This window comes from Monodelphis domestica, chromosome 2 (assembly GCF_027887165.1).
Source record: "Monodelphis domestica isolate mMonDom1 chromosome 2, mMonDom1.pri, whole genome shotgun sequence".
In the NCBI taxonomy this organism is placed as follows: Eukaryota; Metazoa; Chordata; class Mammalia; order Didelphimorphia; family Didelphidae; genus Monodelphis; species Monodelphis domestica.
This window is the reverse complement of record NC_077228.1, coordinates 238,705,061-238,731,072: the sequence shown is the minus strand read 5'-3', so window position 1 is coordinate 238,731,072 and position 26,012 is coordinate 238,705,061. Positions and strand designations below refer to the sequence as shown.

At 39.2% G+C, this 26,012-nt stretch overlaps 1 long non-coding RNA gene across 2 annotated transcripts in view; it reads right to left on the bottom strand.

The window, feature by feature from the left end:
- LOC103102752 (uncharacterized) overlaps positions 1-26,012 on the bottom strand; it is a 76,107-nt gene that overhangs the window by 17,947 nt on the left and 32,148 nt on the right. For both annotated transcript variants that reach the window (XR_008916456.1, XR_001628146.2), the window contains exons 2-3: positions 20,033-20,123; positions 15,348-15,481 (exon numbers count right to left, since the gene is read on the bottom strand). This is a non-coding gene — a long non-coding RNA (uncharacterized LOC103102752). The remainder of the gene's footprint in view (positions 1-15,347; positions 15,482-20,032; positions 20,124-26,012) is intronic.

Sequence of the window (26,012 nt, the reverse complement as noted above, 5' to 3'; positions counted from 1 at the left end):
CAGATAGCATTTTCCTTCCTAATTCCTCCATAGTTGCTTTGAATGTTCATATCACTTGAAATAGTTCAGTAATTCACAGTTAGTCTTTGAACGATATTGCTATTGTATAATTTTACTTGATTCTTCTTGTTGCATTCTTCACTACTTCAGGTGAGTCTTTCCACATTTTTCTAAAACCATCCTTTTCAGCATTTTTTACAGAACAGTAATATTCCATCACAATGATGTACCATAACTTTTGGAGCCATTCCTTAGTTCATGAACATCTCCTCGCTTTCCAGTTCTTTGCCATCGAAAGTGATTTTATTAAAGCATAGGTCTGACAGTGTCAGCCCCTCTACTCAGTAAAGTCCAATGGCTTTTTATAACTTAGGATCAAATGCAACCTCCTTTATTTGGCATTTAATGTTCTTCTTCACCAGTTTCCTTCCTACCTTCTTTTTTTTCCTATTTTTTTGAAATTTAGAATTTTTCCATGGTTCCATGATTTATTATCCCCCCTTCCCTCCTCCCTCCTGGAGCTGACAAGCAATTCCACTGGGTTATACATGTGTCATTGTTCAAAACCTATTTCCATGTTATTCATATTTGCAGTAGAGTGATCTTTTAACATCAAAACCCAGTCATATCCCCATCGAATCATGTGATTGATCTTATGTTTTACTTCTGCTTTTCTCTTCCCACAGTTCTTCCTCTGGATGTGGATAGCGTTCTTTTTCATAACTCCCTCAGAATTGTCCTGGGTCGTTGCATTACTGCTAGTAGAGAAGTCCAATACATTCTATTATACCACAGTGTATCAGTCTCTATGTATAATGTCCTCCTGGTTCTGCTCCTTTCGCTCTGTGTCAATTCTTGGAATTCGTTCCAGTTCACCTGGAATTCCTCCAGTTCATTATTCCTTTCAACACAATAATATTCCATCACCATCAGATACCACCATTTGTTCAGCCATTCCTCAACTGATGGACATCCCTTAATTTTCCAATTTTTTGCCACCACAAAGAATGCAGCAGTGGTATGGCTGGGTCAAAGGGTAGACATTCTTTGAAGCCCTTTGCACATAGTTCCAAATTGCCTTCTAGAATGTTTGGACCAATTCACAGTTCCACCAGTAGTGTATTAGTATTCCAGTTTTGCCACATCCTCTCCAACATTTATCACTTTCCTTTGCTGCCATATTGGCCAGTCTGCTAGGTGTAAGGTGGTACCTCAGAGTTGTTTTAATTTGTATTTCTCTAATCTTTTATGTTCTTATTGATGGTTTTGATTTCATCATGTGAAAACTGCCTCTTCATGCCCCTTGACCATTTGTTGATCAGGGAATGGCTTGATTTTTTGTAAAATTGACTTAGTTCCTTATATATTTAGAAAATTAAACCTTTGTCAGAGAGTTTTATAAAAATGTTCTCCCCATTTGTTGCTTTCTTTCTAATTTTGTTTGCATTGGTTTTGTTTCTACAAAATCTTTTTAATTTGATATAATCAAGGTCATTCATCCTTCCTACCTTCTTACACATTCCTTCTTTCCATGCTCTGTGTTGCTTAGTATTCCTTGCACATGATACACCATCTCCCATTTTTGCATTGACTGTCTCCCACGCCTTGAATGTTCTCCCTTCTCACTCCTGCCTCTAAGAATCTGTGACTTTCTCCCAGACTCAGTTCAAGAGCAACCTTATAAAGGAGGCCTTCTTGGTAACCCCAGCAGATATCTTCCTTCTTCACACTGTCTTCCTTTTACTGTATATGTATTTTACATGAATAACATGACTTTGCTAGACTTGCCCAGGTTACCTGAGATGAAAGTACTTTACTTCTGAGAAGACATTCTGTGTTCTACTATATAGGTGGAAGTAGCTTCTTTCCATTGTATGTGTAACTGGAAGAGGATGCCAGACTGAGACAGTCAGAGGCTTCCAGTGGGTTGAAGGTCCTATTCATCAGAAGCATGAGTGCCATGCACTGAACTGTGTAGGGCAAAGTCCACCTCCCTAATCCTTTTTAGGACCTTTGGTCCCAAGAATCAGGCTTGTTTCATTTGTCTTTTTCAATTGTCAAGAGAAGGTGGTGCAGTTCCTGGAGCTTGAGCCATGATGACCTTGGAGGCAGGATTCCAGATGGGATGTTGTTGCCAGCCCAGTAGCAAAACCCTGAGAAGTCAGGGTGCCCATGTAGGGAGCCTTGGAACTTGGTGAACTGTGCTAACTTAATCTTTCACTTTTCCCAGAGAATGAATTGGTGGGTATGGGGTGTAGGGTTGTATGTTTGTTTTTGCTATCCCTTTGGAAAAATATTTTCTGTAAAAGGTAAGTGGTTAAATGGAGCTAGGGTGCAGGGGACCCTTAAACTGAGAAACACAATTGGTGGGAGCTAGAGCCAAAGGGTAGAGAAACTAGACATCCCCCAAACCCCTTTAATGTAATCGGGAACCCTAGGAAGGAGTGAAATGTAACCCAACTGGTCTTCAGGTAGGAAAAGAAACTAGAATAGACATTGTTACAAATGTAACTATTTATATTTGTTGTCTTTCCATGTGAGAAAGTAAACCCCTTGAATGTTTTTGCTTCTTTTTATTATCATAACTTAGCACAGTTCCTGACATATAATTAATGCTTAACAAATGCTTACTGATGGATTGAATAAGGTGTGGTTCATGTCCTCCTCACTATCCTGTATGCATCTAGAGTTGCACTTAGGATGCTTTTATTAATACTACAGAAGATGAGTCTACAAGTTATACTTTTATTCAACTACAAAAAGTGGACATTTGATCAACTTGAGTAAGAGTTTGTAGAACATTAAATTTAAAAGAATAATACTGGTATAGTGATTATTGACTTTTCACCTCTCTGTCTGCCTCTCCTTATGTAAACTTTCTCTTCATCTGCACTGTGTATTCTCTTAGCCCCTTAGTTCTCTCCCAGGTCATCTTCCCTGCACTAGCCACTATCTCCTCTTCTCTCCAACTTGACTCCTTAGTGAACCAATTCAACTCCTCTCTTGAATCCCTAGCCCCTTGTCATATTGCTGAGTATACTCAACCAAGTCTCAGCCTTGGGTCATTCCCACCATTCTTCTCCTTCATACTTACCTATTACTGAACCAAGGTGAAGAAAATGACATGACCATTCTTACTGGATCTTACAGAAAAGAACAAAAGAAACAAGCCTGATTCTTGGGACCAAAGGTCCTAAAAAGGATTAGGGAAGTGGACTTTGCCTCACACAGTTCAGTTTATGGAGCTCATGCTTCCGATGAATAGGACCTTCAACCCACTGGATGTCTCTGACTGTCTCAGTCTGGCATCCTCTTCTAGTTACACATACAATGGAAAGAAGCTATTTCCACCTATATAGTAGAACACAGAATGTCTTCTCATGAGCAGAGTATTTTCATCTCAGGTAACCTGGGCAAGTCTAGCAAAGCCATATTACACATGTAAAATACATATATAGTAAAAGAAAGACAGTATGAAGAAGGAAAACATCTGCTGAGGTTACCAGGAAGACTTCCTATAGAAGGTTGCCCTTGAGCTGAGTCCGGGAGAAAGTCACAAATTCTTAGAGGCAGGAGTGAGAAGGGAGAACATTCAAGGCGTGGGAGACAGTCAATGCAAAAATGGGAGATGGTGTATCATGTGCAAGGAATACTAAGCAATACATGGAAAGGAGCAATGTGTAAGAAGGCAAGAAGGAAATTGGTGGAAAATAACTTTAAATGCCAAATAAAGGAGTTTATATTTGATCCTAGAATGTTTACATAACCTTAACTGAGTCCTCATTGCTTCTGGGCAATACAATACAATATCTTCCTTATCAACTCCTTATCCCACTCTCCAAAGAATTTCTTTTGAAACTTTCATATCTCCTTAACTCTCCTATGACTGCCCTTTCCCCCTCTCAACTCAGAACATTGCCTTATATTTTGGCTAAAAAAAAAATGGAGGGGGAAGCTGGGTGGCTCAGTGGATTAAGAGCCAGGTCTAGAGATGTGTAAAAATTACAATTAATGTACAATAATTTAAAATATTATATTTTAAAAGATTTATTAATGATAATTAGAAATAAAGGTATAAAAAGGTAACAAAATAAAAGCACATGCTCATGGTTAATCTACCTGTTCAAACAGCCCACTCCACCACAGTTGCTGACAGGAAGCAAAGAGCATGAGGCCAGGTTCCCCACCCAATATATCTTCCTGTCTATGTCAGTATGTAATGACAGGAAGTCAGTGGGTTTCTGGGAAATGTAGTTCAAAGGCACAAGATTTCCAGTTACACAGATGGGAGGTCCTGGGTTCAAATCTAGCCTCTGTCACTTCCTAGCTGTGTGACCCTGAGCAAGTCATTTAACCCCCATTGCCTAGCCCTTACCACTCTTCTGCCTTGGAACCAATACACAGTAGTGATTCTAAGACGGAAGGTAAGGGCTTAAATTTTTTTTAATTGGAGTCCATTCACCTTGCACTTCCTCTTCTCTTCCCCATCTCCTACTACTCAAATGTCTTTTGACACTTTCTCCTTCATTCTTGCCTTATTTGATGAAGTGGCCTTATCCTTACTAAAAGAATGCCAGTCTAATTGCCCAATCCTATCTCCTCCAACAGATTGCATCCTCTGTTCATCCTTACTTTTCCATTTTACTTTTTAGAACCCTTACCTAGTGTTTTAGAAACAACACTGTGTATTGGTTCCAAGGCAGACTAATAGTAAGGGCTAGCCAATTCAGGTTAAGTGATTTGACTAGTGTCACATAGCTTGAAAGAATTTGAGGCCAGATTTGAACCCATGAACTTCCATGTCTAGGCCTGGCTCTGTATCCATTGTATCCATTCTTTCGTTTATTTTTTAATCCCTTCTTTTCAACTAGTTCATTTCTTGCTACTTCCAAACATGCCTGTCTCCCCTAACCTGAATAAATCCTCACTTGATTGCTTCATCTCTACTACTAATCATTTTCTCTTCTGCCCTTTGTACCTCACTCCTCAAAAAGGTCATTGACAATAGAAACTTCTATTTTCTTTCCTCTTATTCTCTTCTTAACTCTTTATAATCTGACTTCTGACCTTATCAGTCATCAAGACTGCTCTCTCCAAAGTTGTTAATGATGTCTTTAATTGCCAAATCTATTGGCTTTTTCTCAGTCTTCATTCTCTTACTGCCTTTTTTATCTTTGACTAGATGGCTAGTAGGCATCTTAAGCCCAATATGTACAAAACAGAGCTCATTATCTTTCTTACCTTCTCTATACCATCCTTTCATCCTTCAGCTTCACATCCTGGTTTCCTAATGATCTCAAAGCTTTTGGCAAGCGTGATAATTTCACCTTTGCAACATCTTTCCAATACTTTCTTTCTTCTGTCATTGAAACCATTCTAGTGGGAGTCCTATCTCACACCTGAATTATTGTGAAATACTGGTGGGTCTCCCTACCTCAAATCTCTCCCCATTCCAATACATTCTAAAGTACAGGTCTTATCATGCCATTCCCTTATCAATAAATTCCAGTGGTTTCCTGTTACTTCCAGACACATATACAAAGTGTTATGTTTGGCGTTCAAAGACCTTCATAACTTAATACCTTCTTATCTTTCTAGTCTTTTTATACCTTATTTCCTCTATATATGTATTCTTTAATTTAATTACACTGGCCTCCTACCTATTCCATGAACAAGAAACTGCTTCTCTTGGCTCTGAGCATTCTCCCTAGCTGTCCTCTGTACCTGGAATGTTCACTTTCCTCCATTCTAATTAATGACTTCCCTGGCTTCCTTTAAGTCCCAACTAAAATCCCACCTACTAGAGCAAGTCTTCCCCAATCCTTTTTAATTCCAGGGCCTTCTCTCTATTAATAATTTTCCTGTTTATCTTTTACATAGCTTGCTCTGTGTATATTTGTTTGCATGTTGTCTTCCACATTAGATTGTAAACTCTTTGAGGACAAGGACTGTCTTTTGCCTCTTTTTGTATCCAGAACACTAAGCACAGTGTACTAAGGAGGTACTTAATAAATATTTATTGAAAGGAGGAGTCAAGATGGCAGAATACAGGCAGCATTTAGTTGAATTCTCTCAACATTCCCTTCCAAACAACTTTAAAATAGCTCAACTCAAATTGGAGTGGCAGAACGAATAAAAGGTGAGATTGAGACATTTTTCCAACTTAACACAATTTAGGAGGTTGGCAGGAAAGGTCTGTGACATCAGGGTTGGAGCTAGCTTAGAGTTTGGCAGTAGTATAAACATAGACCTTGAAATTGGCTGCAATGGCAGCAGTGACAGTGATAGCAGGAACAGCAGCAGCAAGAATAGCAGCAGGGAACTTTCAGTGCAGAGATGGCAGACAAGTAGTCAGAAAGAGATTACAGGGCATCCTTTGCTAGCATTGGATATAGTTGGCACTGATTGGCAACTCTATTGCTTATAAACAGTTCTGGGTCATAGTTCTAGAACAGAGAAAAATGTCTATGGGTCATCACCAGGGACCAGGGGTACTGTTCATAGTTCCAAGGCAGAGAGGAGCATTAGCACTTTTGACTTTTGGAGAGCAAGGGACCTGGTTACAGTTCCAGGACTAAGAGAAACTTGCAGTTTTAGGGAGCAGGGACCCTTTCTGGGTAAAGATTAGAATATAGACTAGGAGAGCAGTGACCACATCTATCCCATAATAACACCACTTTGAAAGCACTGAAAATTTACAGGACCCTCTTCCCCCCCCCCCCTTGCTTTAAAAATAGTAGCAGAAAAATCCCTGAAGCTTGGCAAAGTTCCTCCTCACCCCTAGGTGAGCAGAGTCCAAATTTAACATAAAGTTAAAAGTCAAGAAATAGGCTGAGAAAATGAGCACAAAACCAAAAAGAGCTTGACTACAAAAAGCTGATACTGTGCCAGGGAAGAGCAAGACATAAACTCAGAAAAACAATGTGAAAACAGCAACAAGTAAGGCCCCAAGAGAACAAAAAATATAACAAACCACTAATCAGACTGAAGCCCAACAAGAAATAATGGAAGACAAAGAGATAAGAGTCACAGAGAAAAAAATTAGAAAAAGAAATGAGAGTGATACAAGAAAATCATGAAATGATAATTAACATTTTGGTTTTTTAGAAGCGTAAAAATTCATTGAAGAAAAGAGCTTCTTTAGTTCTTCCAAAGCTAGTGTCCAATTCACTGGAGTTTCTTTGTTTTTGCTTGGTGTTCCTTGGTCCTCCTCCATTCCATTTGCTCTTTGTTCATTGCCTGGATAGAAGTTGTGGATTGTAATTTCTTTTTTCTTTTTCTGTTGTTTACTCATATTTTCCCCTTCTTTCCCCCTGTGATTTCCTGTAATCTTGCTCCTTTGATTATTTGCTGGATCTGTGGGTTTGGGCTATTCTGTACTGAAGGGGCTTCTTCTCTGCTCTGCTGATTGGTCAGGTTGCATTGATGGTATTGATGAGCCCTGATTTCAAATCTTCCCCAGCTGGTAGCAGAAGCTGAAAAGGAGCTGGGCTTCCCACCCTGTTATCAAGGTTGTAGCCTGTATTGGTTACAGCCTTCACCCTTGGAGCTTAGTGAGCAGAGCAGTCTGGGGGAGGGGTGTTGGAGACTGAGCTTCTCCACCCTCTGAAGACTTCTTATCTGCTGTATTGGTAAGATTGAGCTAGGGTGGAGTTGATATGCAAAGATGGATGTTTCCTGAGGCCAAAACCTCCTGAGAAGGGGAGGGGGCAGTTAAGATGAAGTATCTTTGCTGCAACTAGGCTGCCTTCTCTATGCTTTTCCTCCAGCTGCTTCCCTGCCACCTGTGTTCAATGCCCTGAACCTGGCACAGCTGTGCCAGCAAGGTACTCCCTCTGGACTAGCACACTTGCCAGCCCAGAGATTCCAGTAACTGCTGTGGGGGAGGTTTACTGAGACCTTCTTTCTTCCTTCCCCTTAAACCCAAGTGTTCTAAAATTCAGGCTGGGGCAGGGGGACACATACCTTTTAAGTTAAGTCTAGCAGGAGAGTTTCCTAGTTCTGTCCTGTCATTAGATTTAGTTTTCAGTCCCCTCGAAGCATTGTGTTTTTGATCAGTGAGGAAGGGTTCTATGGAGGTCTGAAGTTTTGCTGCCTCTAAGCCACCATCTTGACTCTGCCTCCCAAAAAGAGCTTCTTTAAAAAGCAAAATAGGCCAAATAGAAAAGGAGGAACAAAAATTCACTAAAGAAAAGAACTTTTTTTTTTAAGAAAAGAACTTTTTGAAAAGCAGAATTGGCCCAATAGCAAAAGATATATGAAAGCTCACTGAAGAAAATAATTTCTTAAAAATTAATGGACAAGTGGAAGCTAATGACTCCTTGAGACATAAAGAAATAATAAACCAAAGTAAAAAAAATGAAAAAATAAAAGAAAAGTAACATATCTCACTGGAAAAAAATGACTGGAAAATAGATTGAGAAGAGGTTATTTAAAGATTATTGGACTACCAGAAAGCCGTGTTTTAAAAAAATGAAGAGCCTAGATATTGTATTTCAATAAATTGCAAAATAAAACTGCTTTGCTATCTTAGATCCAGAGAGTAAAACAGAAATTTAAAGAATCTACCAATTACTTCCTGAAAAGAGATAAACACACACACACACACACACACACACACACACACCAGATCCTCAGGAATATTATTGCCAAATTCCACAGATCACTGGGTCAAGTAGAAAATACTGTAAGTAATTTTAAAAATCCATTCAGATATTGTGGAGTCACAGTATTACAAAAGATTTAGCAACTTCTACATTATAGGAACTGAGGACTTGGAATATACTGTTTTGGGTATTAGGATTACAAGCAAAAATAACCTACCCAGAAAAACTGAGTATAATTCTAGAGAGGGAAAAATGCATATTTGATACAATAGAAAACTTTCAAGTATTTCTGATGATACCAGAATGGAAAAGAACATCTGAATTTAAATACAAGATTCAAGAGATACATAAAAAGGTAAACATGAAAGTGTAATCACAAGAGGCTCAATAAAATTAAACTATTTACATTCTTATAAGGGAAGGTGATACATGTAACTCCTAAGCATTTTGTCATTGTTAGGGCATTTAGAAGGAGGTAACATAGACAGAGGGCATGTATGAGTCAATTATGTTAGGATAATTTTTTTAAATGAAGGAGTGAGAAAGAGGGATGCACTGGGAGAAGGAGGAAAGGAATAGGGGAAATTTCCTCATATAAAAGAAATGCACAAGGAAGAGCTCTTATAGTAGAGATAGATAATGGCATGTGTGAGTAGTAGATAATGCTTGAAACTCACTCTCACTGGAATTAGTTCAAAGTGGGAATAACATATATACATACTCATTTAGGTAAGAGATATGGAGCATGGGATGGGGAGTGGGATCATAAAAAGGATAGATTAAGGGAGATGGTGATCAGAAACAAAACAGATTTTTGAGGAGGGACAAGATAAAGAGAGAGAGTGGACAAACAAGAAAATAGGATGGAGGGAAATATTCTATTAGTAATCATAACTGCAAATGTGAATGGGATGAAGTCATCCATAAAATGGAAGCAAATGGCAAAATCATTTAGAAATCAGAATCCAACAATACATTGTATTCAAAAGACATACTTGTAACATAAAGATACAAACAGTGTTAAAATAAAGGGTTAGAACAGAATCTATTATGCTTCAGCTAAAATAAAAAAAGGCAAAGGTAGCAATTATGATCTCAGACAAAGAGAAAGCAAAAAAAAATACCTAATTAAAAGAGATAATCAGGGAACTACATTTTGCTGAATGATATCATAGACAATGACATATTTTAAAAAAATTATAGCACATTTCTCTCATAAAGGCCTCACTTCTCAAATACATAGAGAATTGAGTGTGTAAGGGTTAATTTAGTAGGAATTTGACAAAAGTGAGGAGAGCAGTTTGATAAAAACAGTTTAATTTGAGAACAGATAGAAAATAGAAAGGAAGAAGAGAGATTAATACTCTAATACCTTATGACTATACCTAAATGCCTAATCCTAACTAAAATTTCTAAAAACCCTATTCTGTGTTCGAGAACAGGTTCTTCTGCCTAGGCAGATCAAGTCTAAACTACCTACCCTATCTAAGTTTGATTCACTACCTACCTACCTATACTAATAAAATAGCCACCACCTACAATTTCCTTAAATAAGATTTTATACTTCAAATGTCAGTAGTAAAACTCAGAGAAACTCCTGCTCTTTAGGGATCCAGAGGCAAAAGCTCAACTGTCAACTGATTCCTTCCTTATATATCTTCCTTGTCTCCTAGGTAAAGGAATCTTCAGCTCTCTCACAGACACCTATCAGTTCCTACTCTTCCTGCCTCTTAAAGAGACAGAGGAAGAGATGAAGAAAATCCCTTTAACAAGTCAAATATACAAAAATAAGGGCCATTCTCCAGTTGTTAAGTGGTCAAGGGATATGAATAGGTAGTTTTCAAAAGAAGATATCAAATATATTTATAGTCATATTAAAAAAACACTTGAAATGTGTAAAATCTAAAAGTATATCTCAAATAATAAAAACATTATATTTTATGAGGTTTATTAGAGATCATTAGAAATCAAGGAATAAAGAGGATACAAAATAAAAACCATGTGCCCATGACTGATCAGCCAGTTCAAACACCTGCCTTACCACCACCAAGCCCAGGACAGGAAGTAAAGCTCTGGGACCTTCCATGACCCTGGCTAATATCCCCTATCTACAGAAAGTACATAATGATAGGAAGTCAGTGGGCTCCTGGGAAATGTAGTTCTTTTTAGGGTAACAGATTTTCAATTATACAAATAATTATAGATTAGGGAAATGCAAACTAAAGCAATTCTGAGATATCATTTCATACCTACCAAAAATGACAAAAGCTGAGGAAGATGAGGGAATATAGGTACACTAATAAATTGTTGGTGGAATTTTGAACTGGTCCAACCATCCTGGAGAACAATTTCAAAATATAACTGAAGGGCTATAAAACTATATATACCTTTGGACCCAACAGTACTTCAACAAGGCTTGTACCTCAAAGAGCTCAGAGAAAAAGGAAAAGGACTTCTATATGCAAAAATATTCATAGCAGCTCTTTTTGTGGTAACAGAGTTGGAATTTGAGGGCATGCTTATTAGTTGGGTAATGGATGAACAAATTGTGGAATATAATTTTGGTGGAGCATTATTGTGTTATAAGAAATGACGAGGGGGATTGTTCAGAAAAAAACATGGCAAGACCGATATGAACTGATGAAAAGAGAAGTAGAGAGATCATTGTGCACATTGAGAGCAATGTTGTAATGATAATTCATTGTGAATGATTTGGCTAGTTTGATCCATACAATGATCTAAGACAATTCCAAAGAACTTATGATGAAAAAATGCCATCTACCTCCAGAGAATGAACTGATGAACTCTGAGTACAAATCAAAGTATTACTTTTCTCATTTTCTTTAGTTTTCTTGTTTTTGTGTGTGTGTGTGATATGCGTAGTGTGGAAATATGTTTTGCATGATTTCACTTGTATAATTGATATCATTTTGCTTGCCTTCTCAGTGAGTTGAGGAGGGAGAGAATTTGGAACTCAATTTAAAAAGGAAAAATCTTAAAAATAAATAATAAATAAAATAAATAAATGGTTATCGATTGGTTGTTTGACTTGTCTCAGATTTGTTTCTATTTGAACTCCATCTAAAAGATAAGAAAAGGGGCAGCTAAGTTGAATAATAGATAGAGCACTAGGCCTGGAGTCAGGAGGATATGGGTTCAAATCTGACCTTAGACATTTCCTAGCTGTGTGATCCTGAGCAAGTCACTTAACTCCATTTGTCTAGCCCTTGCTCTTATATTTTAGAGTTGTTACAAAGACTAAGAATAAGGATATATATATATATATAGGGGGTAGTTGGGTGGCTCAGTGGATTGAAAGTCAGATCTAGAGACAGGAGATCCTAGGTTCAAATGTGGCTTCAGACACTTCCTAGCTCTGTGACCCTGGGCAAGTCACTTAACACCCATTGCCTAGTCCTTACTGCTCTTCTGGCTTGGAACCAATACACAGTATTAATTCTAAGATGAAAGGTAAGGGTTTAAAGATTTTTTAATTAAAAAGATAAATGTAAGGAAAATCAGATGATAACAATAGTAATCACAGCTGATATTAATATAGGATTTTTAAATTATGAAAAGTGTATTCTATATATGAAGACTCCTGAACTCTTTAAATATAGATTTAGAATAAGATATCTGGCTTCAAATTCCTTCTTTGCCATTATAACTTTGTGTGACCTTGAGCAATCTGTTTTTCTTTTCTGTCTCAGTTTCTTCATCTGTAAAACAAGGAGCTTGGACTACATGAGGTCCCTTCCAACTTAAAATTCATAGTCTCATTTTATTGTTCACTTACATATATTATCTTACTTGATTATTTGCCTTTATATCCCCTAGTGTCTAGCATAGTATCCTGTACATAATAATAATAGCTGATAGTTATTAAACATCCATTTAATTAATAAGGAGATAGTGTGGTTTGTTGGAGAGAACACTGGACTAGGAGTCAGGACTACTGGCTCCTAGTTCCTGCTTTGCCACTGGTATGGTGGCTATGTTACTCTGCTGGCCCCTGTTAAATCACTGATATATAAAATGGTATGTGACTTCAGGTTCCCAAAATACTTGGGGCCAACAAAGCACTGTTCAGTCATTTTTAAAAAAATCCTTACCTTCTATCTTAGAATCAATACTGTGTATTGGTTCCAAGGCAGAAGAGCAGTAAGAACTAGGCAATGGGGATTAAGAGACTTGCCCAGGGTCACACAGTTAGGAAATGTCTGAGGTCAAACTTGAACCCAGGACCTCTCATCTCTGGGCCTGGTTCTCAATCTGCTGAGCCACCTAGCTGCCCTCTCCCCCCCCCCCCCCATGGTAAGCATTTTGCCCTATTCAGTAATTTTTAATTGTGTCTGACTCTTTGTGACTTCATTTGGAGTTTTCTTTTTTTTTTTAAACCCTTACCTTCTGTCTTAGAATCAATACTGGGTATTGGCTCTAAGGCAAAAGAATGGTAACGGCTAGGCAATGGGGGTTAAATGACTTGCCCAGGGTTACATAGTTAGGAAGTGTCTGATACCAGATTTGAATCCAGGATTTCCCATCTCTGGGCCTGATTCTTAATCCACCAAGCCACCCAGCTGCCCCTCATTTGGAGTTTTCTTAGCAAAGATACTGCAGCACTTTGCATTTCCTTTTTCAACTCATTTTACAGATAAGGAAACTGAGGCAAACAGGGTTAAGTGCCTTGCCCAGGGTCACACAACAGGTAAGTTGTCTGAGGTCAGATTTAAGCTCAGGAAGATGTGTCTTCAGTCCCAATACTTTAACCACTTGTGCCATCTAGGTACCTGCATAGGGCCAAGATAGAGCTTTGTTCTTTGGGGTAGATGAGCTTGAACTAGACTTTCCAGAAGGCCAAGCATTAATTTCACCGTGTGCTTGTGTAACATTTAACATGCTGCATTTGCTAACCAGTAAACATACATGTTATCTGGCCTCAGACTCTGACTAGGCTGTAAGTCACCTAACCCCTATTTGCCTTAGATTCTCATCTCTAAGATGGGGACACACTGGAGAAGGAAATGGCAAACTACTTCAGAGTATCTTTGCCAAGAAAACCCCAAGGACAACACTTGGCAACTGAGCAACAATAAACATTAACATTTTCATTAATTTATTTAATTAATTAATTTAGAATATTTTCCCATGGTCACATGATTGATCTTCTTTCCTCCTCCCACTCCCTCCCATAGCCAACATGCAATTCAACTGGGTTTTACATATATCATTGATCAAGACCTATTTCCATATTATTAATATTTGCAATAGAATGACCACTAAGAGTCTACATCCTTAATCATATCCCCATTGAACTATGTGATCAAGGAAATATTTTTCTTCTGTGTTTCTACTCCCACAGTTGTGGGATGTGGATGGTGTTCTTTCTCATAAGTCCCTCAGAATTGTCCTGGATTATTGCATTGCTGCTAATAGAGAAGTCATTACATTTGATTGTGCCACATTGTATCAGTCTCTGTGTTCAATGTTCTGGTTCTGCTCCTTTTGCTCATCCAGTTCACATGAAAATACTCCAGTTCTTTATTCCTTTTAGCACAATAGTATTCCATCACCATCAGATACCACAATTTGTTCAGTCATTCCCCAATCGGAGGGCATCCCCTCATTTTCCTTTTTTTTTTTTTTTTTTGCCACTACAAAGAACGCAGCTACAAATATTTTTGTACAAGACTTTTTCCTCATTATCTCTTTGGGTATGACTGGATCAAAAGGCAGACAGTCTTTTAAGGCCCTTTGGGCATAGTTCCAAATTGCCCTCCAGAATGGTTGGATCAATTCACAATTCCACCAACAATGCATTAGTGTCCCAATTTTGCCACATCCCCTCCAACATTTATTACTTTCCTTTGCTGTCATATTAGTCAATCTGCTAGGTGTGAGATGGTACCTCAGAGTGAACAATAAATATTGCCCCAGGAGATCATTAGCGTCTTAAGGCCAGGTATTTTTTCTTTTTGTTTTTGTTATTGTTTTTGTATCCTCAGTGTATCTACCAAATGGTAGATACTTAATACATATTTCTTTAATTAAGGGGATGTTTTGTGTATTGAATTTCTTTTCATTATTTTTAAAAATTATCACAGAAACCTATTTATCCAATTTAATAGCAAACAGAAATCAGAGAAAGTATACTTTGGAGAATGTATTAGCAAATACAGAGTAAGGAGTCTTCAGAGGCAGGGTAGTACAAGGAAGGGGTTCATTAAGTATATAGATAAAAGACTTGCTGATGGCCAGAAAGCAGGGTGACTAACTGAGCAGAGCAGCATGGGAAATCAGAGCAGTGACCTCTTGGAAAGAAAGAGAGGCCAATACCTCTTGATCTCTAGCATCCCATCTAGACTGTGATGGTGGATCCCAAAGGCTTTAGTACAGTAGGACTAAAGCAAACAATAATTTCTATCTTTTGAGTCCCAGTCAGGCAAGAAACATCCAGCTAGGTAACCTGTGCATAAACCTCTAGGGATTCAAAGAAAGGCAAATTCAAGTGTAGGTGCTCAGTCATCTGGGGGAGACAACATGTAATGAATTAGTGAAACAAAGCTGATTAAGAAGCCCAACTCAAACTCCAATGTGTACAAAGTGTTGGAATTCTTGTGACTTTTGAGATGAGAGGAAATTGGATGGGGATTTGGTTCATTGTTTCCTTTAGGGAGATGGGAGGCAGCCACCATCTGGGAGTGAAAACATTTATTACCTTATTCACTTCCTGGTTTTTACCTTGCTATCCTGTTTCATTCAGTGTCTTTTTGTTTTCATTCGTATGTCATCTGGGTCATTCTGGGAAAGGCATGGCGTGTGGCCTCACAGCTGTGGATTTGAATAGGTGGTGATCCAGAAATAGCCTATTGAACCTGGGAAGTAGAGGAGTCTCAGGGTCAATACTGGGGAACCCAAGGAGGCTCATGCCATCGTAAAATGAGTGACTTGGATCAGATGATCTCTATCATCTTTCCTAGCTTATTGCCATCTAGGAGGTGGATGAACTGAGATCTGGGAGGAAATCTCAAAAGAATTCTGTCTCTTCACTGGTAGTATTTCTTTAGGTCAGTACCTTCCCCAGGGAGAGGAACAAAGGGGAGGGGGGAGAGGGAAAAAGAGAGAGCTTTGAGTCCACCTGAGTGTTGGCTGATTCTCTCTACATACACACCTTGATTCCAGTGAGTGCAAGAGGACATGTCTGGGTGCATGCTTGTGTGAGTGTGTGCCTGAGCACCTGAACATGCACCCACACACAACACACACCCACACCCACACCCACACCCATCCACACACACCCACACATCCCCCCCCAGCCCCCCCCCCCCCCCACACACACACAATGGCAGTTGATTTCATTGTGAATATTCCTGTAATGGTTCTGCAGCTAACAGGAAATCATCAGTACAGCCTCCTCTCTCATTGCTGGGAATATAGGGCCGGCCCCACAGCGATAGAGGGAGGCAACAGATTACAGTTGAAGATAGAGCCTGGAATAGGTCTTGCGGAAGAGGGTAAACAGAAGGGTAGAAATGCCCTTCCCAAACAATAAGGCCAATCAAATGCTTTCTGATAATGCACCCCTCCCCCCTTATTGTATACGTGTGGTGTATTGCATATACTGTGCTGTCAGAACTCTGGGATAAGGTTGGTTTTGTTCAGGGGCTTTCTTTTTTAAGGAAAATTATAAGGACAGGGAGGAATATATTTAGAAATGTATGTGACATAAAAACAAAAGGCATCAACTTTTTTTTGAAAGCTGAAATCAACATCCCACTGCATCCTTTTGACCAAAGATAGAGATTCATTAGTCATTTGACATGATTACAAAATCAGGAACAGGGTAAAGTCTTAGGACCTAGGCTAGGTCTTAAAGTCTTCTTAAATCTGAGTTCACTTATGGTATGGAGCTAATGAGGCCAAGGCCAAGTATCCAAACTTGGCTTTGCTTTACTCTCCTGACAGAAACCTGAGCCTCTCACTTCAGCCAGCTGTAGTTGAAACAATGAGATTGTTTGGGGCAGCTCAGCACAAACCCATTCCCACTCTGGGAAAAGAGCTTAAATCAGGCACTCATATGATCCAAGGCTCACTGATAGCTCATCTCTATATGTGGAAGAGTGGAAGGAAAGAATAGAAGCAGAAGCTGCAGAGCTGGAAGGAGCCTTTGACCCAATTCCCTCATTTTTATAGATGAGGGAAGGGAGGTTCAGAAAAGAGAAATGTCATACAGCTATTGAGCAGTTCACTGGGATTAGAACCCACATCCTGACTTCAAAACGATTTCTATTTTGACGATACCACTTTATCTATTCCTTGAATTCTCCCTAACTTATTCTCCTAGCCTAGCCACTATTTATAGCAATAAGAATCTTACTTAAGCAAGAACACTTAGCCCAGGGTCAAGTGCATAACTGCCTACTCCATGGTCCTGTTCTAGTCCATGCAAGAGACAAAGCCAGAACCTTTGGTCTCATCCTTGACTGGTGGGATTGAGCAGGTTGGGGAAGGGGGGACAGAAAAGCTGTGTTAAGCTTTGGTCCCTTCTCCCAAGGAACAAAAAGTTCTAATAAATTAGGTCTAATAAATTAGATCTAATAAACACCTAATAAAGAAAATCATGTGAGTTTTAGGTGTGATCAGGACTCCAAAGAGAGACTCATGGGAAACTTGGGATAGGGGTTGGGGCCCTGGAGTTTGATTTCAGAGGATTTAAAGGCCAGAAAGAAAGCTCATTGTTTCAGGGGTCCCTTCACCTGTCTGACCAGGTTTGGAATCCTGGAAAATCTATCCAGTGGAATGTCACATTCCCAACCCACTTCTCTCTGTTGGGAAGGAGGAGACTGGTGAGGAGCAGAAAAGAGTTAGCTCTTGGTCTATTCCCCTCCTTCAAGAGGCCTCCCTGAGAGAGTAGAAGATCTGCGGGGAGAGAATATGGATGGGGAAATATCTGTAGAGTCCTCCAGTATCCCTCCATGCTGGGTCTCTGACTAACAGAGCAGTCTGCCTTTACAGTCTTCCCCTCCCTTCCCTTCCCCTCCAGCTGAACCTCCCTGACTCTAGGGAACACAAACAGTGTCTCCAGCCCAGCTGAGTTTCCCATACAGCAAGAGGGCCATATGTTAGGAGTATGACTTTATTTACTCCTCCTTCTTCCAGTAACGTGCCCTCCAACTTCAAGCAGTTTCTGATCAGGCATAGAGACCTCTAATCTCCTGGATCTCATTTACCGGCACTCAGACCAGCTGGCTTCCTGTTACTGAGCTTGGACTAAGCAGCAGGGTAGGGATGGCTCTGTTCTCTCCTCCTTGGGGCCTCCCTGCCTGACCACTAGGGCTGCTGTTCAGGCTTCTTCTTCCAAATGGGATGTATACATGGAGGAGTGTGTGAGGCGGTGCTACCCATCACATCAGGACCTTCTCCCCCAAAGGAATCATAGAACCACAGATTTGAGAGTTGGAAGGGGCCTCAGTGATTTAGTGTGTCCCATATCTGCAAGGAAACACCATTCTGTAATATACCCCACCAGTGGCCTCTGCTTGAAAACCTGCAAAGAGGGGGGAACCTCCACCTCTGGAAGCAGACCAGCCCATTTTTGGACAGCTCTGTTAGGAGCTATTTTTCCAGACATCGAACCTAAATTTGCCTCTTTGCAGTTTCTGCCATTGCTCCAGGGAGACTTAGCCAGGGTGCCAGGCTGATGAGCCTCTAATCCAGGGGTTCATGTTGCTGTTGTTCCTTTGCCTCCCTCCCCCCTTTATAGGCCTGGGGTAAAGAGGGGGGAAATAAGACTTTTCAACTTCTAGATCCACTCTGCAATATACCCTCTCATACCCTGGTGGCAATCCTAACTTGGGTCATAAACTCCAAAGAGACTGCTTCTTCCTTCAACCCTTTCAAGAGACTTAGGGGTACACATAGAAGACAAGATCCTTTAAAGGCAGAGTATAGAGAAAACATTACACAGAATATAAATATGATAGTCAATAGTTTATGGGAGGCTCAAGTGACGCTTAGAAAAATATCTTGTCAACTTGATAGAGTCATCAGAGTTTGATGATGAAAAGACACACTGGTACAGATTAGCTTCACGAGGAGTGTAGCTATAGAGGGTTATGGTAGGAGCTGTATTTGTTTTGCACAGAAGCTCTGGGAATCCTCACTGGGGATGAATGGCCAGGTTGTAGTGCCCCATATCTTATGGATCTCTTTCTCCTTTGCCTTTCATCCCTTCCCCTACTCTTTTTTCCCCTTGGCAACCCTGCCCAGACCTAGGGAATGGACAGTAGTTCTGGAGACTTGTAGATTCAACTGGCTCTTTAAGGGGTGATTTGGAGGTTATTTACCTTTTTTTTTTTTGCCACATGGACTATAAGAGGCCCAGCTTAGGGGAAAAATGGGTAAGAAGTTATCTGAGCTCCTTCTATGTGTAGGAGTGCCTTCCAGGTTGCCATAAGTGATAGTGAAGAGGAATAATGTTTTAGATGCTTTTAACTTTAGAAACTATATTTTTAAAAAATATTTTGTTATTAGTAAAGTTATTTTATTGTACTTTATGGTCCACGAGTATTTCTTTGTATTTTAACCTCTTGCCCCAAGCCAGGACTATTACATTTAATTCTGGCCCAGAATATTTGGAATATTTAGCAGGCATTTTTTTTTTTGTAATAGCCCTGAAATGAAGTTTGTTTGGTATTTTTTAAATGAAGGGAAAAGTGTGTAAAAGAAAGAGAGCCTGAGGTGAGTGAGTGGCTGGGTACAAGCCCCTGGTTTTCTATAACTAAAGCATTATAGAGAATTTATGTGGGAAATGTATTCACTGGGAAAAGGAGAAAACTCCCATTGACCCTGTAGAATTGGCATGATGGATGTTCGAAGACCTTGCTAGAGACAATAAAATTATAGCAGAATTAAGAATTCCATGACGCTTATTGACAGCTTTGAAAAAGCTGCTTTGCTAGCAAGGAGAATAAAGATAGCTTTTCTTTGCATATTGGGCAATTAGAGGCAGAAGTAAATGAGCTTTCATTTTTCAAAAACTGCCTTGAGGGCAGGAAAAGATAAAAGGATCTGGTAATTACACAAGTGAAAAGGGCAATGTGAATGGAGATTGGAACTAATAGGTAACAGGTGGAAGACTGAAGAATGTATTAAACCCTATCCTAAGAATAGAACTATAAAGAAGGAAAATTAGAGGAGGGTTGCTCAAAAGTTGGAAATGAAAAGGGTGGTAAGAGAATCTTGGGTCAGAATACTACTTTTCAGGAAGTGACTCCTTCTGTGGAGGAGTCAGAGGGTAGACAGGCTTTTACTATGGAGGAACTTGGGTGATTGTGGGAGAAATTTAAAACTGTAAGCTCATGAATCATTAAAACAATAGCTAATGAATGTGTATGGGGTTTCAATTTAGAGGTTTTGTTAGTTACCATTGTTCCATTGGCTGAGGGTTTATAGATGATCTGTCTTGCAAAGTCAATTGAATCAACTGAAGGTTTCAGATGAAGACTGGCCTGTGTCCTTTTATAGGTGGATAAAATGGGGAGAGAAGAAAGGAGTGGGGTATAGTTTAGTTCTACATGCTTCATTCCATAAAAATTAATTCCCTTTGAATTCACTGGTGGAGGATAACAAAAGAGTGTTTTTGTATCTTGTGTATGAAATTTTACAGTGATGAGTTTGGTGGATTGGATTATCTTGTCTTCCCATGATCTCCCTCTCCCTTCTTATGATAACCAACCTTCTTTGGAGACAATTAAGTTCTCTCTTTTGGGCAGAGCACTACATGAATGATATCAGGGTTTTGCCATGGATTTTCCATGCCAGACTACCATATAAGCCTTGGCACACCAACTGATGAAGTTTGAGTGGAAGATTGGAGCAGCCCCAGCAGCTTTCTGGGCAAATCAGACTGTCCACTTAAATAGGCAGTCTGAGGATGATGGGAGGAGGCATGATACTGGCTGCCAAGTTAAATGGGCAGAGGGTGATGATATTCTTTCCTATAAGGAACTATGGGTGTGGCTTTTGAGACAGAATGGACAAGATGATTGATCGTTAACCTATGGAAGGGGTGTTAATAAAATTATATTGGAGCATCTGGTACCAGAGCAATAAGGGCCCATCTGCCCTGCCAAATTTTTGGAAATTCCTAAAATACTTTGCCCTCTCTGGTTAATCCCTTACCTTTCCTACTCATTTGAAGCCACCTAATAATCCTGGTACCCGTTTTGAGGGACTGTTGGAATGTGCCTTCCTACAGCAAGGGTTGGGGTTCCCCTGAGGCTTATACTCTTTAACTGCTTAAGGGTTGGGTGAGGGGAGGCAAAGAGGGGACTAGAGACCATATGTCTGAGTCATTGTGGCTTGGAAACTCCCTTCATGATAACTCTGTGTGACTGGTGAACAAAACAGATGGTATCAGTGACTAACAGTAGCTATGGGGCAAGCCCTGGAATAACTGGAGGCCCCGGGACTGGTCTTGTACAGGACTCTGACTTTTTAGCTACCTTAATAGAGATGCCCCAAGCCTGTGATGGGGACTGGTGGTAGTATCAGAGATATTATTTTCTATGCTGTAGGCCTGATGTTTCTAATACTGCTTCTGGCCATCATGATTGCTTTTATATCAGACGACCTACTCTGAGTTGTCCTTGATATTACCCCACACACACTTTTATAGAAAATAATTTAAATTTAATTTTCATTATTTGTATTAAACTTTTCCTCCTGTTGCTAGGGTTAAGATTATTTCAGTGGTAGAAGGTTCTCCTGGACAATTTTGGGGACTTTACCATCAAGGGGTGGGATGTGCTGGCACTAGAGTTGTCAATGAGGAGGAGCATACAGGCTCTCAATGGAACTGCATCCATGACCATACCATGGTCCTACTCAACCTTCTTCCTCTTGCTTACTTCCCTTTCATTGTGTCCTATATGCTGGGTTGTGGCACTAATGGTATAGCTACTAGCCTGGTCTCTTAAGCTGTTTGATTTCTTTGTCACCTGAAATAAAAAGAGGCTCCGACCAAGTGGCAATTGTGTCAAATGTTACATTTGAGCTGGACTATCTTTGGGGAGGATCTTCTTGAATTCCTAACCTAGTATTGTTGCTATGGTGACTATGGAGTCAGAGGGGAGTAACTTTTAAGATTCTTATAACTTTAGAATCTGTATTCTTTTAATTTTTTCTTAGTAGAGTTGTTTTACTGTACTTTATGGTTCACAAGCACCTCATCACATTTTAACTCCTGATCCTGAAACAGTAAACTGACTTAGTTTAGATCTGGTCCAGAATAAAAGATAGCTAATACCTTGAAGGTCCCCTGTATCCCAGACTCCCCTTAGCCCACACCCCCAACTCCATTTCCTACCAAATGGCCGAAAAGACAGTAGAATTCCATGATTCTATATTACTATGAGGTAAACTACAAGGATAAAGTACATTCTCCTATATTTTTGGTTCCTAACAAAGGGGATGCTTTAAAAGGGCTACCCTAAGCTTGGTCACAGGCCTACTAAAGGGCTTTATCTCTTATCTGAGCAATAAGGATAACTCTAGGGGAAATGGGAATATCAATGTCTGGGACCAAAAACTTCCATGTCCAAGTAAAATTTGATGCTGAAGAGACAGACTTTAGTATAGCTATGAGTAACTTAATGGGTAGGCACTGATTGGCTTTTGGGGGACTATTACCAAAGAATTGATATGGGGTAATGCTAGCAGAGAAAAATGGAGCCAAAGTCTGCTCTGGAGAGTTGGAGAGATTATTAGCATATTATAATGTATAATAAATGTGTGAGTATATATGTTGTGGTTGAATTTTTTCTCTCATGTCTGACTCCTGGTGATCTCATTTGAGATTTTCTTGGCAAAGATACTGGATTGCCATTTCCTTTTCCAGCTCATTTTACAGATGAGGAAACTGAGGTAAACAGTTAAATGACTTGTCCTGGATTGAATAGCTAGTAAGTGTGAGGCTGAATTTGAACTCATAAAGATGAATCTTCCTGGTACTATACTACCTAACTGCCTCTGTGTGTGTGTGTGTATGTGTGTGTGAGTGAGTGAGAGAGAGAGAGAGAGAGAGAGAGAGAGAGAGAGAGAGAGAGAGAATTAGAATATATTAGAATATCTGAACTGATCGCTCCTCTCTGATCCAGTAACATGGAGGTGTACCTTGACGTCACAAGCATTTAGGATCATAGATTGGGGATTAGAAGGGACCTCAGCCATCATGTTTTATAACTCCTACATTAGCAGGATAGGAAACTGATGCCCAGAAATTTGAAGTGGCTTCTTTAAGGTGCTCCCGCAGGAAGAAGTGGAACTGGGGGCTTTGGTTCTAAATCCAAGTCCCTTTCTTATATACTGTTTCCTCTAATTTTTAAATCATAGAGAAATGTCTTAAGAAAGTGGAGAGACTGTGAATGATCAATCTAGAGGGAAGGCAGCCAGAAAAGAAGCTAAAAGTGACATCAGAGGTTATCAATCAACAAGTATTACAAGCAGGATATTGTTAGGTGAATAAAGAAATTAAAAAAAAAACATCTTTCCCTCAATGAGTTTATGATATAGATGGAAAGATTTAAATAGCCTTTGTCAGTCATCAAATAACAGAAAAGGGAAAGATCAATGAAAGTTGAAATAGTCAGAGAAGGCTTGAGATGATACAGCATAAAAGAATGAATAAGATTTCCATAAGGAGGGGGAATGAAGTATTTCTGGAAGGGAAAATAGCCAATAGTATGAACATGGGAAAGAGCATGGAGTATGCTCAAGATGGAGGATGTGGGGGTGGGTCATGAGGGAACTGAGAAATTGTTTCTAACAAGCTGAAAGTATGTATTGGGGGGAATAATGGGAAATAAAATTAAGAACATAGATGGGGCCAGAGGACTAGGATGAATTCAGACTTGATAATAATATCTGAAAATTTTATAACATATTGTAATTATAAAATACTTTACATACATTATAATATTATAGATAGTCCTAGCACCACAATTATGATCTTACAGATGCAAAAACGCTTATTAAGTTGCCCAAGTGAATTAAGTCACTCAATCTCTCTGGATCTCAGTTTTCTGATTTGTAAAATGAAAGGGTTAGATTAGATAACCTCCAAATTCCCTTCTAACTCTAGATATATAACCTGTGACTTATGATTTCCACTAAAGAGGGTCTTAGTTTCCTCCTTTGCAGTATTAAAGGTTAGATTCTTTAAGGTTTCTTCTAGCTATGGATCTTATGATTCTAAGGCTCAGAGAGCTTAAGTGTCTTGTCTAAAATTATGCAGATAGTCAGCAGAGCCAATGTTTTGTTGTTTTTTTTTTCTTTTGTGCATCACTCTTTCCATTTTAACATACTACCTCCTTCATGATTCTGGCCATAAGGAGTCATTGTAGGTTCTTGAGCAAGGGAAACATAGGTCAGCATGTTTACCCTCTCAACCTTGGGGAAGAACTGAGTACACCACCTTGAAGTGGTTGGGCCTCTCGTTTTCATTCCCAAAGAAGGAAGTCTACTTGTGACTCATCCCAGAGTCTCACACCCTTGGGAAATCATCAAAGGCATTATACTATAGTTTAAGTTCTTTATTACTTTTGAACTATGGAGAACAACATAGTCATTATTCACCACCTGGTGATCAAAGATGATCCTCCTGTGAGCAGGTTCAAAGGTGAGGAAGATAGCAGGGGCTCAATAGTACTGAAAACAACTGACATTTATATTACACTTTAAAGTTTATAAAATACTTTTATGTCCATTTTCTCATTTGACTTCACAACAATTCTGTGAGCTTTGTACTAGAAATATTATTATCTGGATTTTATAGATGATGAAACAAGGAGATAAGGCCAGTGAGATTAAATTACTTTCCTATGTTCACACAGCTATAGAGGTGAGATTTGAACCTAGGTCTTCCCGAGTTCAAGACTAACATAATAACAGCTTACAAAGTACATGCTGTGACCGCGAAAATGTGGTTTCAAGACTTTGAATTTCCAAAAACTGTAAATATAATTTTAGCATCTTGATTTTATATAAAAAATAAGTGGTCGCCATGGGAAAAAAATCCCAAATTTGAAATACCCAAGTCAGCTGGGTTTTATGGAGATTTTAATTAATACAAATGAAGGAATTAAGGAAAAGGAAAAAGACAGAGCAAGAGGAAATAATAGGAAGGCTAGGGCCTAGGCCTTTCTCCTTAATAGAGAAATTAAGTCAGTCTTTAATAACTCACCACAAGATTTTGTCCCAGGCAAAATTCTAGTGTTCAGAGAGACCCTCCAGTTCAGCTCCTAAACTGAACTATTCTGAACTCCCCCTTGAACTGATTCAGATAGCTCCTTTTAAAGAGAATTTTCTCCTATGTCACCTCCCCTAAGTTTTCACATCTACCAATCACAGTAGATGTTTTCCAAAGGACTGACCATTCTTAATTCACATCTTGTTATCACCTTCTTAATTCACATCTTGTTATCACCTTCTCTGGGTAGACTAAAACTTTGGAGTATTTCACACCTCTTTGCTAAGGTTGTCCCTTGCAAGTTGCCTGACCTTTTAGTGATTAATTTGACCTTCATAGGTACTTAGCACCCTTTTGTATTAGATCTAAAAATAGACCTAGCTTAAGGGCTTTTGGCCTCACTATAAGTATGAGTTAAGTACTTTTTCATTGTTCAGTAAGGAGTTTACAACTTTATCTTCCCCTAACGTATGCCTAAATATGGGTGGAGTAATTTTAAAGTTCCCAATACATTCCTGATCAAGTACCTCCATTGTTTAAATGGGAATAGCCTCAACCAAATCTTTTAAGGTAGAGTTTGAGCAGTTTTAAGATTCACAATGCTTTATAGTTTAAGCTTTCTTCACAACAACCTGTAAAGTAGATAATTCAGTAGATTATCCCCATTTTACAGACAGAGCAACTGAGGTTGGGCAGTTAATTTCTCAACCTTAGATTTAGCTTTCTTACCTTGTCACATAGATAGGACTTAAGATATCTAATTCAAAATTCAGGATACTTACCACCACACTATTTGATCTCCACTAATTAAGCTCTCTATCAGGAAAAGAACTCTTTATGGGGCAGCTAGATGGCTCAGTAGATAGAGAGCTAAGCCTAGAGATAGGAAGTCCTGGGTTCAAATATGACTAAGACACTTCTTAGTTGTCTGACTTAACCCCACCATTGCCTAGCCCTTACCACTTCTTCTGCCTAAGAACCAATATTGGTTCGAAGACAGAATGTGAGAGGATTTTTTAATAAGGATTCTGTTTATTCAAGGCACAAGTATCCAAGACATGACAGAAAACTTCTCCAAACTTATCAAAACAGATGATTATTATCTACTTTTGGTGACTCAATATCATAAATTATATTGTCAGAAGGAACCCAAGAAA